Source organism: Lepidothrix coronata, unplaced genomic scaffold, assembly GCF_001604755.1.
Source record: "Lepidothrix coronata isolate B3197 unplaced genomic scaffold, Lepidothrix_coronata-1.0 Scaffold9, whole genome shotgun sequence".
NCBI classification, from domain to species: domain Eukaryota; kingdom Metazoa; phylum Chordata; class Aves; order Passeriformes; family Pipridae; genus Lepidothrix; species Lepidothrix coronata.
Window position 1 is genome coordinate 8,521,866 of NW_016690189.1, and position 11,227 is coordinate 8,533,092.

The following is an 11,227-nucleotide window of genomic DNA, read 5'->3' on the forward strand; positions in this document are numbered from 1 at the left end:
GGAAGGGCCGGCGCCGCCGCCCGCCGCCCGCCGCGCAGCGCCCGCGCCGCGCCCCGCCCCGCGCCGCTCTGCCCTCCCGCCCCGCCCGCCGGGGCCGCCCCGCCGCGGGGCCTGTTGCCGGTGCGCGGCCAGGCGCGGTACTGCAGCGGAGGGCACCCCCGCACACACCCCACGCACACCCCGTTCCCGCAGCCCCGGAGGCTCTGTCGCGGCAGCTTGAGGCGGGCGGGCTGGTCCCCGGAGAGACAGGGATCCGCGCCCCGGGGAGGGGGCTGTCCTGCGCCAACGCCCGCAGGCACTGGCTCCCGAGCCCGGGCGTGCTGTCGGGGCGGAGAGGCTGAAGTGAAACTGTGAAACGCAGCCTTCCTCCGTCCCGGCTCGGTTTTAAAGGAGCGATTTAAGTGACGGCAGCTAACCCCGGATTGCTCACAACTTTGAAGGCATTTCTTGTTTTATTGGTTCTTTTCTGGTAACTCACCGATGGAGCCATGTCACCATAAGAGGTTTTCCCTTCTTTCCTGGGAACTGGAAATCTGTGGCTTAGTTCACACATTTTAGGGCCAAAAAGCCCCATGTGGTCCAATGGGTTCAATAGCACTGGTCATCATACCACACAGCAGTTTTAAGCACTCGAAAATAGGAAAGGATGCAGCTACATCTTCTTTTTGCCACCATACCATTTTTAGGTCTCAGCAGAGGGCCATTAGGGTGGAGCTCTTCTGAGTAGTCACATTTTTTACTTGCCTGAATCTAACCTGGGAGGCGTGTTGCAAGTGCTGCAAAATGTTGCTTATGTCTTTCTCTGCACTTTGAACTTGGACAACTTAAGAACAATTCTGTTTTAAAGAGCAGCATGACAGTGTCCTAAGACTACCATGCTGCCTTCTCTAATGCATTTCAAAAGTGCTGCTGCGGTTATATCATCACCAAAATGCTCCCTGAAAGGTAATTAGTCCATAATCTACTGATAGCAGTCAAACATCTGACTCACACAACGGTGTTATCTCTATGTTTTTACCTTAAAATGTACAAGTAGGCTGATCGTTGTCATCTTTCTAATTTTTCAGTGCTGAGTTACATACCACAGAGAAGCATTTTGCTCATGTTGCTGCTGTCATTTTCTCTGCCCTCCAGGTGAGAGCGTCTAGACAGGGACTTCTAGCCTCCAGGCACCTGTTGAGCCCCCATGGCCCCCATGGCTGCTTGTGAGCTACTCAGGGGCTTGTCCTGCAGCCTGCCTGTTACAGGGAAGGCTGCTCCCACATTTCTGAGCCTCCTGACAGTGGTGGCCATGGAGGAAAAGGGTGTTCTGAAGGGTTTCTGTCTTGCATCTTTCAAAACAGTGATGTGTTGCCACTGAATCATACAGGGGTTTGTGGTGTTACAGACAGGTTGCAGCAGTCACATTATGCAGGGCCGGGAAAGGAAAAGGGCAAGCCACAGGTGGGGAATTAATCTCCATTTCAATTCATAACTTGTAGTTCCTCCTATGTCAACAGTGCCAAGTGGTAAGTCTGCTGTAGGATAATAAGTCTGGGTGGACCTGAGCAAGAGCTCACACTACTGTGTCAACCCATTTGGCATCAGGAGCACAGGGTAGGTTGAGGTCCATGAGCAGGAGAAGTAATTTTCTTGAAAGGAGACGAAAGGGATGATGGGGGCAGAGGATGGCTCGGGAGAAATTCCTGAGGTGGGAGGAAAGGAGATGATCTGGACTGAAAAACTGCAGAACAAAATATTGAGGTAGATGAACAATGGTATCATTAGCTGGAGAGGAAGAGTGTAACCAGGCTTGGGCTTGAGTTGGAAAATGGAAGAGCAGTGGCCAGTGAGGAGAAATGAGAGGAGAAAGGCTACACGGTAGGTATGCAATTGCAGGGATAGGAGAGAGAAAGAGTATGTGGTAAGGACATATAGCATTGTCAGAGGTAGGAGGCCTGATATTGCTGAAAGAGATTAATTCCATAGAAAACTGGAGAGACAATTTCCAGATAACCTCATGTTATCTGGACATCCAAAAGTCAACTTGATATCCAAACATTTAAAAGCTTGGTAGCATAAGCCCACTCCTTTGAGGGGCTGCCTGTCTTGCATGCCTCAGTCCTCACAAGCCAGATAACTGAGTTGCACTTTCCTGCCTAGCAGCTCTGCTCTTCCTAGATGAATTTGTTTTATTTGTTGGAGGCTACACAGTCTGCAACTCTGGCCATGGGCAGTTCATATCCTTGTGACAGCTCCTTCCTGGCTCTTGGTGGCCCCATGGGACCTGCTCAAACATGCAGCTGTGAATGCACCCAAGCCAGTGACTCGGTGAATACCCCCTGTGGACCTGTGCGTGGCCACAAACTGAGGGCATCTTCCCAGGGCAGGTGTTGCTGTCTGCTGCTTTGCAGGGCTGGTGGGAGTTCAGCAGAGGGTAGGAAGTGTGCAGAGGTGTTTCAACACAGTTTTATTTTCTTTGTCTGTCAGTGTTGCCTGTTGAGGTGAGAGTAGAAAAATCACATAGTTACGAGGAGGCGAGTGTTCTCCTCTCCCCAAACTTTCCTCAGGATCATAAGCTTTTGGGTTCATACTGTACTACTGGTTAAAGAAGAGCAAGAGATATTTTCAGCTGTCATTCAATAGTTCATTATCACCCTTCACTGTGAGGGTGGTGAGGCACTGGAACAGAGTGGCCCAGAGAAGTTGTAGAAGCCCCATCCCTGGAAACGTTCAAGGCCAGGTTGGATGGGGCTTTGAACAATCTGGGCTTGTGGAAGGTGTCCCTGCCCACAGCAGGGGGGTTGAAACTAGATGATATTCATCCCTTCCAACCCAAGTATTCTATGATTCTATGATTCCTGCAATATGGTTGTAGGTAGCCAGGTAGATGGAAAGGCCCGGAAATGTGGAGATCACCTGTCTAGTGTCTGCATTTCTCAATTACACTTAAGAAGTCTTTAAAGAGTGATGATGTTCCCTGAATATACATGTCACAGTAAGTTTCAAGGAAATTAGTAGGGATGGAAGGCCTGGGAGGATGGCTTCTGCCTCCTCAGAGATGCTGAGTAGGTTACCTGAAGGAAAGACCTGCGTTGGCAGAGGGTGTGATGCTGTTCTTGGGGAGATGCAGCAGAAGCCTTTCAGCCTTATCTGTCAGAGTGAAATCCTGGCCCCTGAATCGTGTGAAGAGAGAGGATCCTCTCTGAATCTCTTCCAGCAAGCCTTCTGCCAAGAGTAAGGATGAGCCAGGAGTAACATTTTCAAGTCAATGTATGAAGCTAATTTTAGAAGCAGATCACAAGGGGAATACCTCACCTAGCACCCAGTCAGAGTCATCTGGTTTAGACTTCTGTCATAAAAAAATCTCAAAAATTCAAAAGATCAAACTTACTTTTTAACTAGAGGCTTGTTCAAAGATCACCATTTTTTCTATTGCCATCCGTGTAGGTATGCAGAACTCCTGTTACAGTTTAACAGGGGGCCCTTGGGGCCAACGCAGTCCTGCAGACATGCCTGACTATTTTAGGTGGCGTCACATGTGCACCTGCCAGTGCATTCACTTCTTCTCCACAAATTGGGCGTGGCCCACTCAGTTCTGTGCAAGGAACAGAGGTGATATCCCAGTGGAGCATCACACTTCAGCGGGAAGATGAGGGCTGGATCTGAGCAGTCTCTGCTGAGCCACATAACTGCAGGGCAGCAATTCCGCTAAACAATTACCTACATGCTTTAGCTTTAGAGATACTTATTTTTAGTTTGTTATTTATTTTCCATTGAGAGCCCTTTCAGGTGGGCAGAACTGGATGTATCTCACACACTGCTCAGCAGTAGTACTCGTTCGTTGATCTACTGTGTGGGAAGTAGTGATGCTACTGTTTCTATGAAGGATCTACTGGATTAGCAGTCTTTTTGTCTTCAGAAAATATTTGATCCAGATCTGGTAGCTGCTGCAGTTTTCAGATGATCCACTCCTCTAGCCATGAACAGAGGTTGATATACCATATACACATTTAAACATGTTAAAAGAACTTTGTAGAAAGGAATAGAAAGTTGTTTGTTTCAATAAAAAATATGGTTTTGATTGAAAGCCCACTGAAGTCAATGGAAGTTGACATCTGATCAGTGGATCTTGGATGGAGTCTGAAGTCATCTTCCTCTTGTCCGTTTTGGTACCACATCTTTAATCCTTTCTATTAAAACATGTTGTTAAGTCTTGTACTTCTCCACTTTTTTGTAAATCACTGAAACTCTTCCAACTGTCATCCATTAAACAATGAAAACTTTTCACTGACTCATCAGGCCTTGAAACAGCTTGATTTCTAAGTTTTCTGTATGAAAGTAAACCAAAGGAAATTCTAGAGCAACCATTACAGATTAAAGCTCCATATTTCACAGAGTCACAGAAAGGGTAAGGTTGGAAGGGACCACAGTAGGTCATCTGGTCCAACCTCCATGCTCAAGCAGCGTCATCCTAGAGCACATTGCACAAGATTGCATCCAGACAGTTCTTGAATATCTCCAGCGCAGGAGACAATCTGTTCTAGTGCTCAGTGACCTGCAAGTTCCTGTCAAAGCTGAGTTATGATACATGACATCACCCTACAGACAACTGGAGAAAACAGGGGAGCCAAAGTGGCCTTACTTTGCCCCATACCTGAGTACAGTGACAACCAAGTATTTTACGTGCTGGACCAGTGTGCATACAAGAGTGGGAGCACTTTCATGGATTTAATGTAACTGGAAGTCAAATCACAGAAGGATTATGGCAATGATAGCACTGCTCTTCAGAAGTCTGTAATGTGGATGGAAAGCACTCTGTGTCTGCCCGCCATAGGAAAAAATGCAAAAGGTCAGTCAGAAACCTGAAAAAGAGAGGAAGAAGAAACCCTGGAGTTACTCACTGTAGTTCACATTTATGTGAGGGCAAAACTGAGACCATCACAGTCGCTTGGGTAGACTTCTGCACAGGGCAATAATGCTAAATCCCTTCACTAATCACAGACAAATCTGTTCACTATGTAGTCTGGTAAAAGTCTGAATCCTTCTCTCTCTGTTTATAGCATTGGTTATTTTAGTGTCTGAATGGGTCTCCCCACATCAGTTGAAGGGACACCTGTCCTCCACCAAGGGTTCATTACCTGGCCATGAAATAAGGTATCGCTTCTACTTACAGTCCTCTCTTGGGATTCATGGGAGGGAAGAGAGGGTTAAGACTGTTTCGGGTGTCCAATAGCTGTAACACTTCTCTGACTACTATTGCCAAAATGCCTTCTGACAGGGATTTGTTTTAGGAAGAAACTTCAGTCCCAAGCCCAGTGCCTCAGGGGATTGCCTAGCAGCGCAGAGGGCTGGATCCAAATGCATTAAACTCTCTATGTCCACTGCTAAAAAAACCCAATCCCAAGCCTAATTTTCAATAATACTTCTTAAAGGTTTTGCTATATTTCTGGAATTAAGGGGTGAGTTAGTGTTTCATTCTCTAAGCCATAGTAGCTCAAAACCCACATCAATTGTTTTTCACGTGCAGCTGTTTTTTTATCCACAAGCCATGGCTCCAGGCATTTTGAGGGTTTTTCTCCCCCTTTTTTTCCCTCTCTTCTTACCATCCATTTTGGACAAGCAGGAATGAAGGGAAACCAGCTAATCTGCCTGTGCTCCATTTATAGGGGATTCAGGAGAAAAAAAGCAAAGCAAAAGACAGAAAGAGCTGGGGAGGACTTGCTAAAGAAAGAAAAGTGTTGGTAGGCACTCAGCGTAATTTTTTGCAGTAAGACCTGTGCTTGCTGGATTATTGCTGTCACTGTTTTCTTAGCTCCCACATAACCTCTGCCCTTCCTCCTTCCCTCCTTTCCTGGGTAATTGATATGCAAATATCAAAACAATGATGAAATTTCAATGCTATAGAAACCCACAGCACTGACACTTTCTATCTCAGTACTCTGCTCCATCCTGCATGCTACAAATTATTAGGAGGATTAACCTGCTGGCTGCTTCCTGAATGCCACCTCTGCCAAATTCAGCATCTTGTCAGCAGAAAGTCTCTGAAACACTCCTGGCAGCCATGGAGAGCAGCTGGGGCACCTAGAGGTGGCTGGGATGGTGAGGCAGCTGGCCATGGCCTGCAGCAATGGGGCTGGCAGTGGGATGAGGCTGGGCACAGTGCACCCAGGCTCTCACACTGACTGTTGTTTCTGCCCTGTCACCTGGGAGTAGGGTGCCAGAGGACAGCCCAGCAGCCAGCAGCAGCCACAGCAGTGGGATGTGGGGCTGAAGGAGTGGGCTGGTGGGACAGAGAGAAAAGGCTAGGAAAACTGCTATTGCCTCTCCACTACCCTCCAGTCCACACAGGGGAGCTGGTCCAGATGCTGCCTTGTGCTGGAAATCCATCAAGTGCAGCAGTCAGCGCATCTTTCATCTCCAAGAAATACCTGTCCAGCCATGGCATATCACAGCCTGTTTCTTAATTCCTGATAGGGGAATGACTCTTGGCATGGCTCTGCCTCACTGCTGATGTAACTGCAGAACCAAACCCCCAAAGCTGGCATTCGGGGTGACAGAGGGAGTTGTCCTCTGCCAGTGGGTGTTGATGGGTGGGTGGAGACAGAAATCACCATGCTGTGCCTTCAATGGGAAAGGAGGGTGGTGCAATTGTGTTTGCTCCCACCTCTCAGCTGGGACATCTGTCAGGAGGACCGTTTGGCAGGACCTTGGGTGTGTGGGGTACAGATGTTGGTGGGGCCATCCCCTCACCTTTGGCATCTGCTCTTTGCCTTTTGGTTCAGTCCCTGAGTATGACCCTTCTGTGATCTTCCTCCCCTCTGTGCTACTGAGCAGTCCAGGAGTCCTGGGGACTGTCACAGCATCCAGCTCTTCCCTGATGACCTGATAAATGGAGCTTTGGTATCAAAGTGCAGGAACAAGCCTATTGTAGTGCACCTTACAGAAAGGTAATTAAGCAGAGGCAGCAGCAGGGACTCTTAGATGAAAAGTCACAAACCAGGAGTAGTCACTGGATGTTTCCTGGGCTTCCTCCAGGACAGCGACTTGTTGCCGAACCTGCTTCCCCAGTGGGACCGTTTGAGAACCGCATTACGTTTGAATTAAATGAGGTTTAATAGCCTTCAGTTGCAATCACTACTCACGCGGAGGGAAAACGGTATTAGTAGAAAGCAAGACTGGAAAAACATGCCTCTGTCTGCCTGACCAACAGGATGAGCAATGAAAATCTGACAAACTGAGTTTAGGAGCACTCAAAGAAGCATTTGGCAGTGGTTTCATGGCAAACTTGGGGATTTTGTAAATCTTCCCCTTCAGGCATTCCAGGTTAATTTAAATAATGACAATTTATCAAACATAGCAATAAAGGCAGCATTTAGAGAAAGTACATTATCATTTCGTCATCTCATTGACTCCATTGAAAAATGAAAAATGACTGTCAGAAAACATGTAGAAAAACATTGATTAAATGATTGCACTTTGATTGAATGAGCTGTTGGTATAGAAACTTCCTCCCTGGGTCTCAGAGGTACTGTGAGTATTGGTCCCCTCTTGACCCTGATTCCCTTTGGTAAGCAATGCAAGGGCTCCCACCCTACTTGCACAGGACATGCAGCGCAGCCTCCAAAGGCAGGCAGAGCCCCACACAGAACTGATGGGGAGTTTGTTCCCATGAACCAGCAGCAAAGATGAAAGGAGCCATAGCCTGAGTGTGACAGCATGGGGCAAGAACGTGACTGGCTGCCGTCCTCCTTCTCCTCTGTGTAGCAGAGACTCCACAAAAGTATGAAAGAAATTATGTCTGTTCTGTACTGATGAGGAAGCTCTCCTGACAAAGAGATGTGTTGTAGAAGGTCTATTTTCCCTCCTTTCTTTGGAAAACAAAATATCTGCATCAAGGAGTCAGGAATAATCCAAGGAAGCAAGAGCACTGGCTCAGAGGAAGATACTGGTCTTGTCATACAAAGGTCCTTTCTTCTAATGATTGCATCTACGCTGGCATAAAAATCTATCTTCTAAGTAGCCATAACCACAGTGGATTTTGCACCCTGCTATCATATTTGCCAAAGCTGTTTCATGGAGGGATGCTCTGGGAATACACTTGGCAGCTGCCTGGGAGATGCAGAGCATGGCTAGGTAGGTGGGACCCTATGGGTGTCCTGTTCTGTTTTTTTCTTAGGCCATATTTGCAGGTCACAACATGAATTTCAGGTTAATCTGGTTCAGAGGAAGCCTTCAGGCTATCCTACACAGTGTTAACCCAACTAGCACACATAATTCACATCTCCCAGTATCAGTGAGAAGCAGGCATGTGCTGGATGCAACACAGAACAGCCTAAAACCTACTTCTTTGAATATGACCCTGGGGTGGCAGAGGGCTTTCTGTGATTGCTGCTCCTTTCCACGAGACTCAAGAAAAACCCGTGTGTTACTTCCTCCTGCCCCCAGAGTCTTAATTCAGTGTTGTGTATCTTGGTCCTTTTGTCCACTTTTGAGTCAAAGTGTCACACTGTGTTGCTAAAGAGAAAGGGAATGTGGCAGCATGGATATGGTGGAGTACTAGGCACTGGATCTGACAGTGGGCTCAGACTATGCCTTTTGTGCTGGTGGAAGACACAAAAAAGGTGTAATTTGTCCTCCTGGCTCAACAACGTCTTTTGTTCTGCTAGCTCAGGGTCAAAAGTGCAACTTCCGCTTTTACAGATTTATGGATTGGCAAGGCTGAGTGGGAAGACTGGGAATGAGAAAAATGCATCCTGGAGATGTACTGGAACCTCTCAGGCACAGAGGAGTATAACCATGAAGGCATATATATACACAGGGAAATCCTGATGTGCTGGTCACACCTCTTTTTGGGCTCAGGTAAGTCATGCTATGTATCTGAAGAGCTAGAGTTCTTATGGCACAGAACTGGGCTGAATTTGGCTATGCTTCTCTTTCTCCCTATACAAACCTCGTAACATCTGTGCAGGTAAATCATAAAAAGTAATGCATGGGATAAAGCGGTGTCATTAATTCTTACTATCATCTTTACCTCTGAGGGGTCTTAAATATGCCCACCAGAAAATTAAACATCTAAGATAGTTTGTATATACTAAAGAGTGCAAATAATATACAAGGTAAAGACATGACACTCAAACCACAAGGCTGTCTTCAAAATCTTGTCCTCCAGCATGTTAGAGAAATCTGCCTATCTCCATGTTCCTTTCCTTAGTATCAAAATCTTAACTCAGATGTTGCTTTTGCTTTGGGGTCTTGGCAGTGTTTCCAGCTGTTCTAGACATTATTTTGCTTTCTGCTGGATGTACACCAGGGTGACATCATGGCTATTTCTGGTCTCTGACAATAATCTTCTCTCTTCTGATAGTCAGAGGACAAATTCATTTCATATTTATGATTCCTTGACTTTATGAGACTGATGTGCAGGAAAATGTGTACACTAAGACTCATCACATCAGGATGCAGTGGAAAGACCTAATGCTAGAAAGAGCTCAAGCTAGTTGAGGTACGTTCATTACAGTCAGACTTCATGCTGAAGATTACCAGGTGTGAGTATCACTCTGTGCTGGGTGGTGAAAAATGCATATTTAAAAGAATACACCTTTGGTATGTCTAACATGCATCTAGCAAATTATCTGGAGTATATCGTGTAGTCAAATGAATTATCTTCTTGAAGTGGAAATGGAAGAGCATTTCACTCTTTAAACAGAAAGAGCTCCATAAATGTGGAACGTGCTGTGTCTATACTGCTGCAGCAGCGTAATACAGCAGAGCTACCAATTCAAGTAGCTTGTGCATGTGAGTCTACATTTACTCTAGACACCCCTTGGGCTGTTTTCAAGCTTGGATCACTAGGGACTTTTTAAATATAATTTTTTATAAGTAGTTAAATATGAGAGCCCTGGTTGTTCTGTGTGTCTGGACGTAGAACATGGGAGTGGGAAGACAGACGGGGAATCAGCCTAAGTAACACTATTTTCAGCTGCCTTATTCTAGCATGTGTTAAAGATGCCAGGGGCCTCATGACTTTTGTTCTGGTTGAAAATTGAGCAATTAAGCTAAATTAGCCTATATTAAGCTCTTGCTTACAGCTAGTTTTGGTACCTCTAAACCATGCTGCAGGCAGCATTGAGGATGTGAAATATCGGTGTAGCCAGAAAAAAGCCTGATCTCATCTGAGAGAGTCCTCTGGGAGTTCTTCATCCTCCTCAAAGGAGCTCAGATTTCCAGGCCCTAGTGTGCCTCAGATTCCACAACATCCAACAGGAACATGAAGATCTGAAGACATTTTGCAGTACATAGCAGAACAGTGACAGTTTGTTACACCAGGACACACTGGCTGTGTACCTTTACCCAAGAGATTTAGGATGAGCTTTCAGAGAAGAAAGAGAAGTTGAGCCAACTTCACTCTACACAACCTCTTCTCACCAGCATAGACCAGGCTGATCTGATAAATTTGCAGGAAGAACAGAAAGTATAGCCTCTATAGGGCTGAGAGGCCTTAAATACCCGAGTCACTTCTGCAAATGGGCTTTGGGCACCAATGAGTAGTCGCTGGGTCCTACGTGAGATCAGAAGGGACTGCCAAATCTACATGCAGCCAGGTGCATTAGTTATCTACATCTTCCACCAAAGACCCGTGGACTCCTACAAAGACATTTCAACAGGCAAGCCTTCTTTAGGTGATTGCTTTAAGCTCTGCCTGAAATCTGCAGGGTAATAATTTTGGTGTCTGGTGGCTGAAGGTCACTTTTGCTGGACAACTGGCAATTCCTTCAAGTGCCACGACTTGATGCTGTGACTGTGCTTGTAAGGAGAGGAAAAAGCACACAAAAAGGGACAGATACCAGCCAAACGTTACTCAGTTTGTATGAATAAGATCACTCTATAAACAGCCCTCAACACTCTTGCTCATAAGGGTATGCTAAAACACCAAGTTCCCAAAGCAGCTGAAGTGAAAGATGTCCTCACCCACGAACAGCAAAGTATTGGTTTGAGTCCTGGGCAGAATTCCTCCTTCTCAGGAAAACATCCTAACCAACCAGATATTGTAGGTTGAATTGTTCTCAGTGTTTTTTCTTACTCATTTAGGTTTCTTTAGTAAATTTTACAGCCTGCTGCAGCAGAGAGATTGTGCATGAGAGGATGGCTTTATCACCTGCTGTTTTGGGCACCACATTAGGAGGAATGGCCTATCCCTACAGCGATATATATCCAAGTGCAAAGTAAATGTATATGCAAAGATATA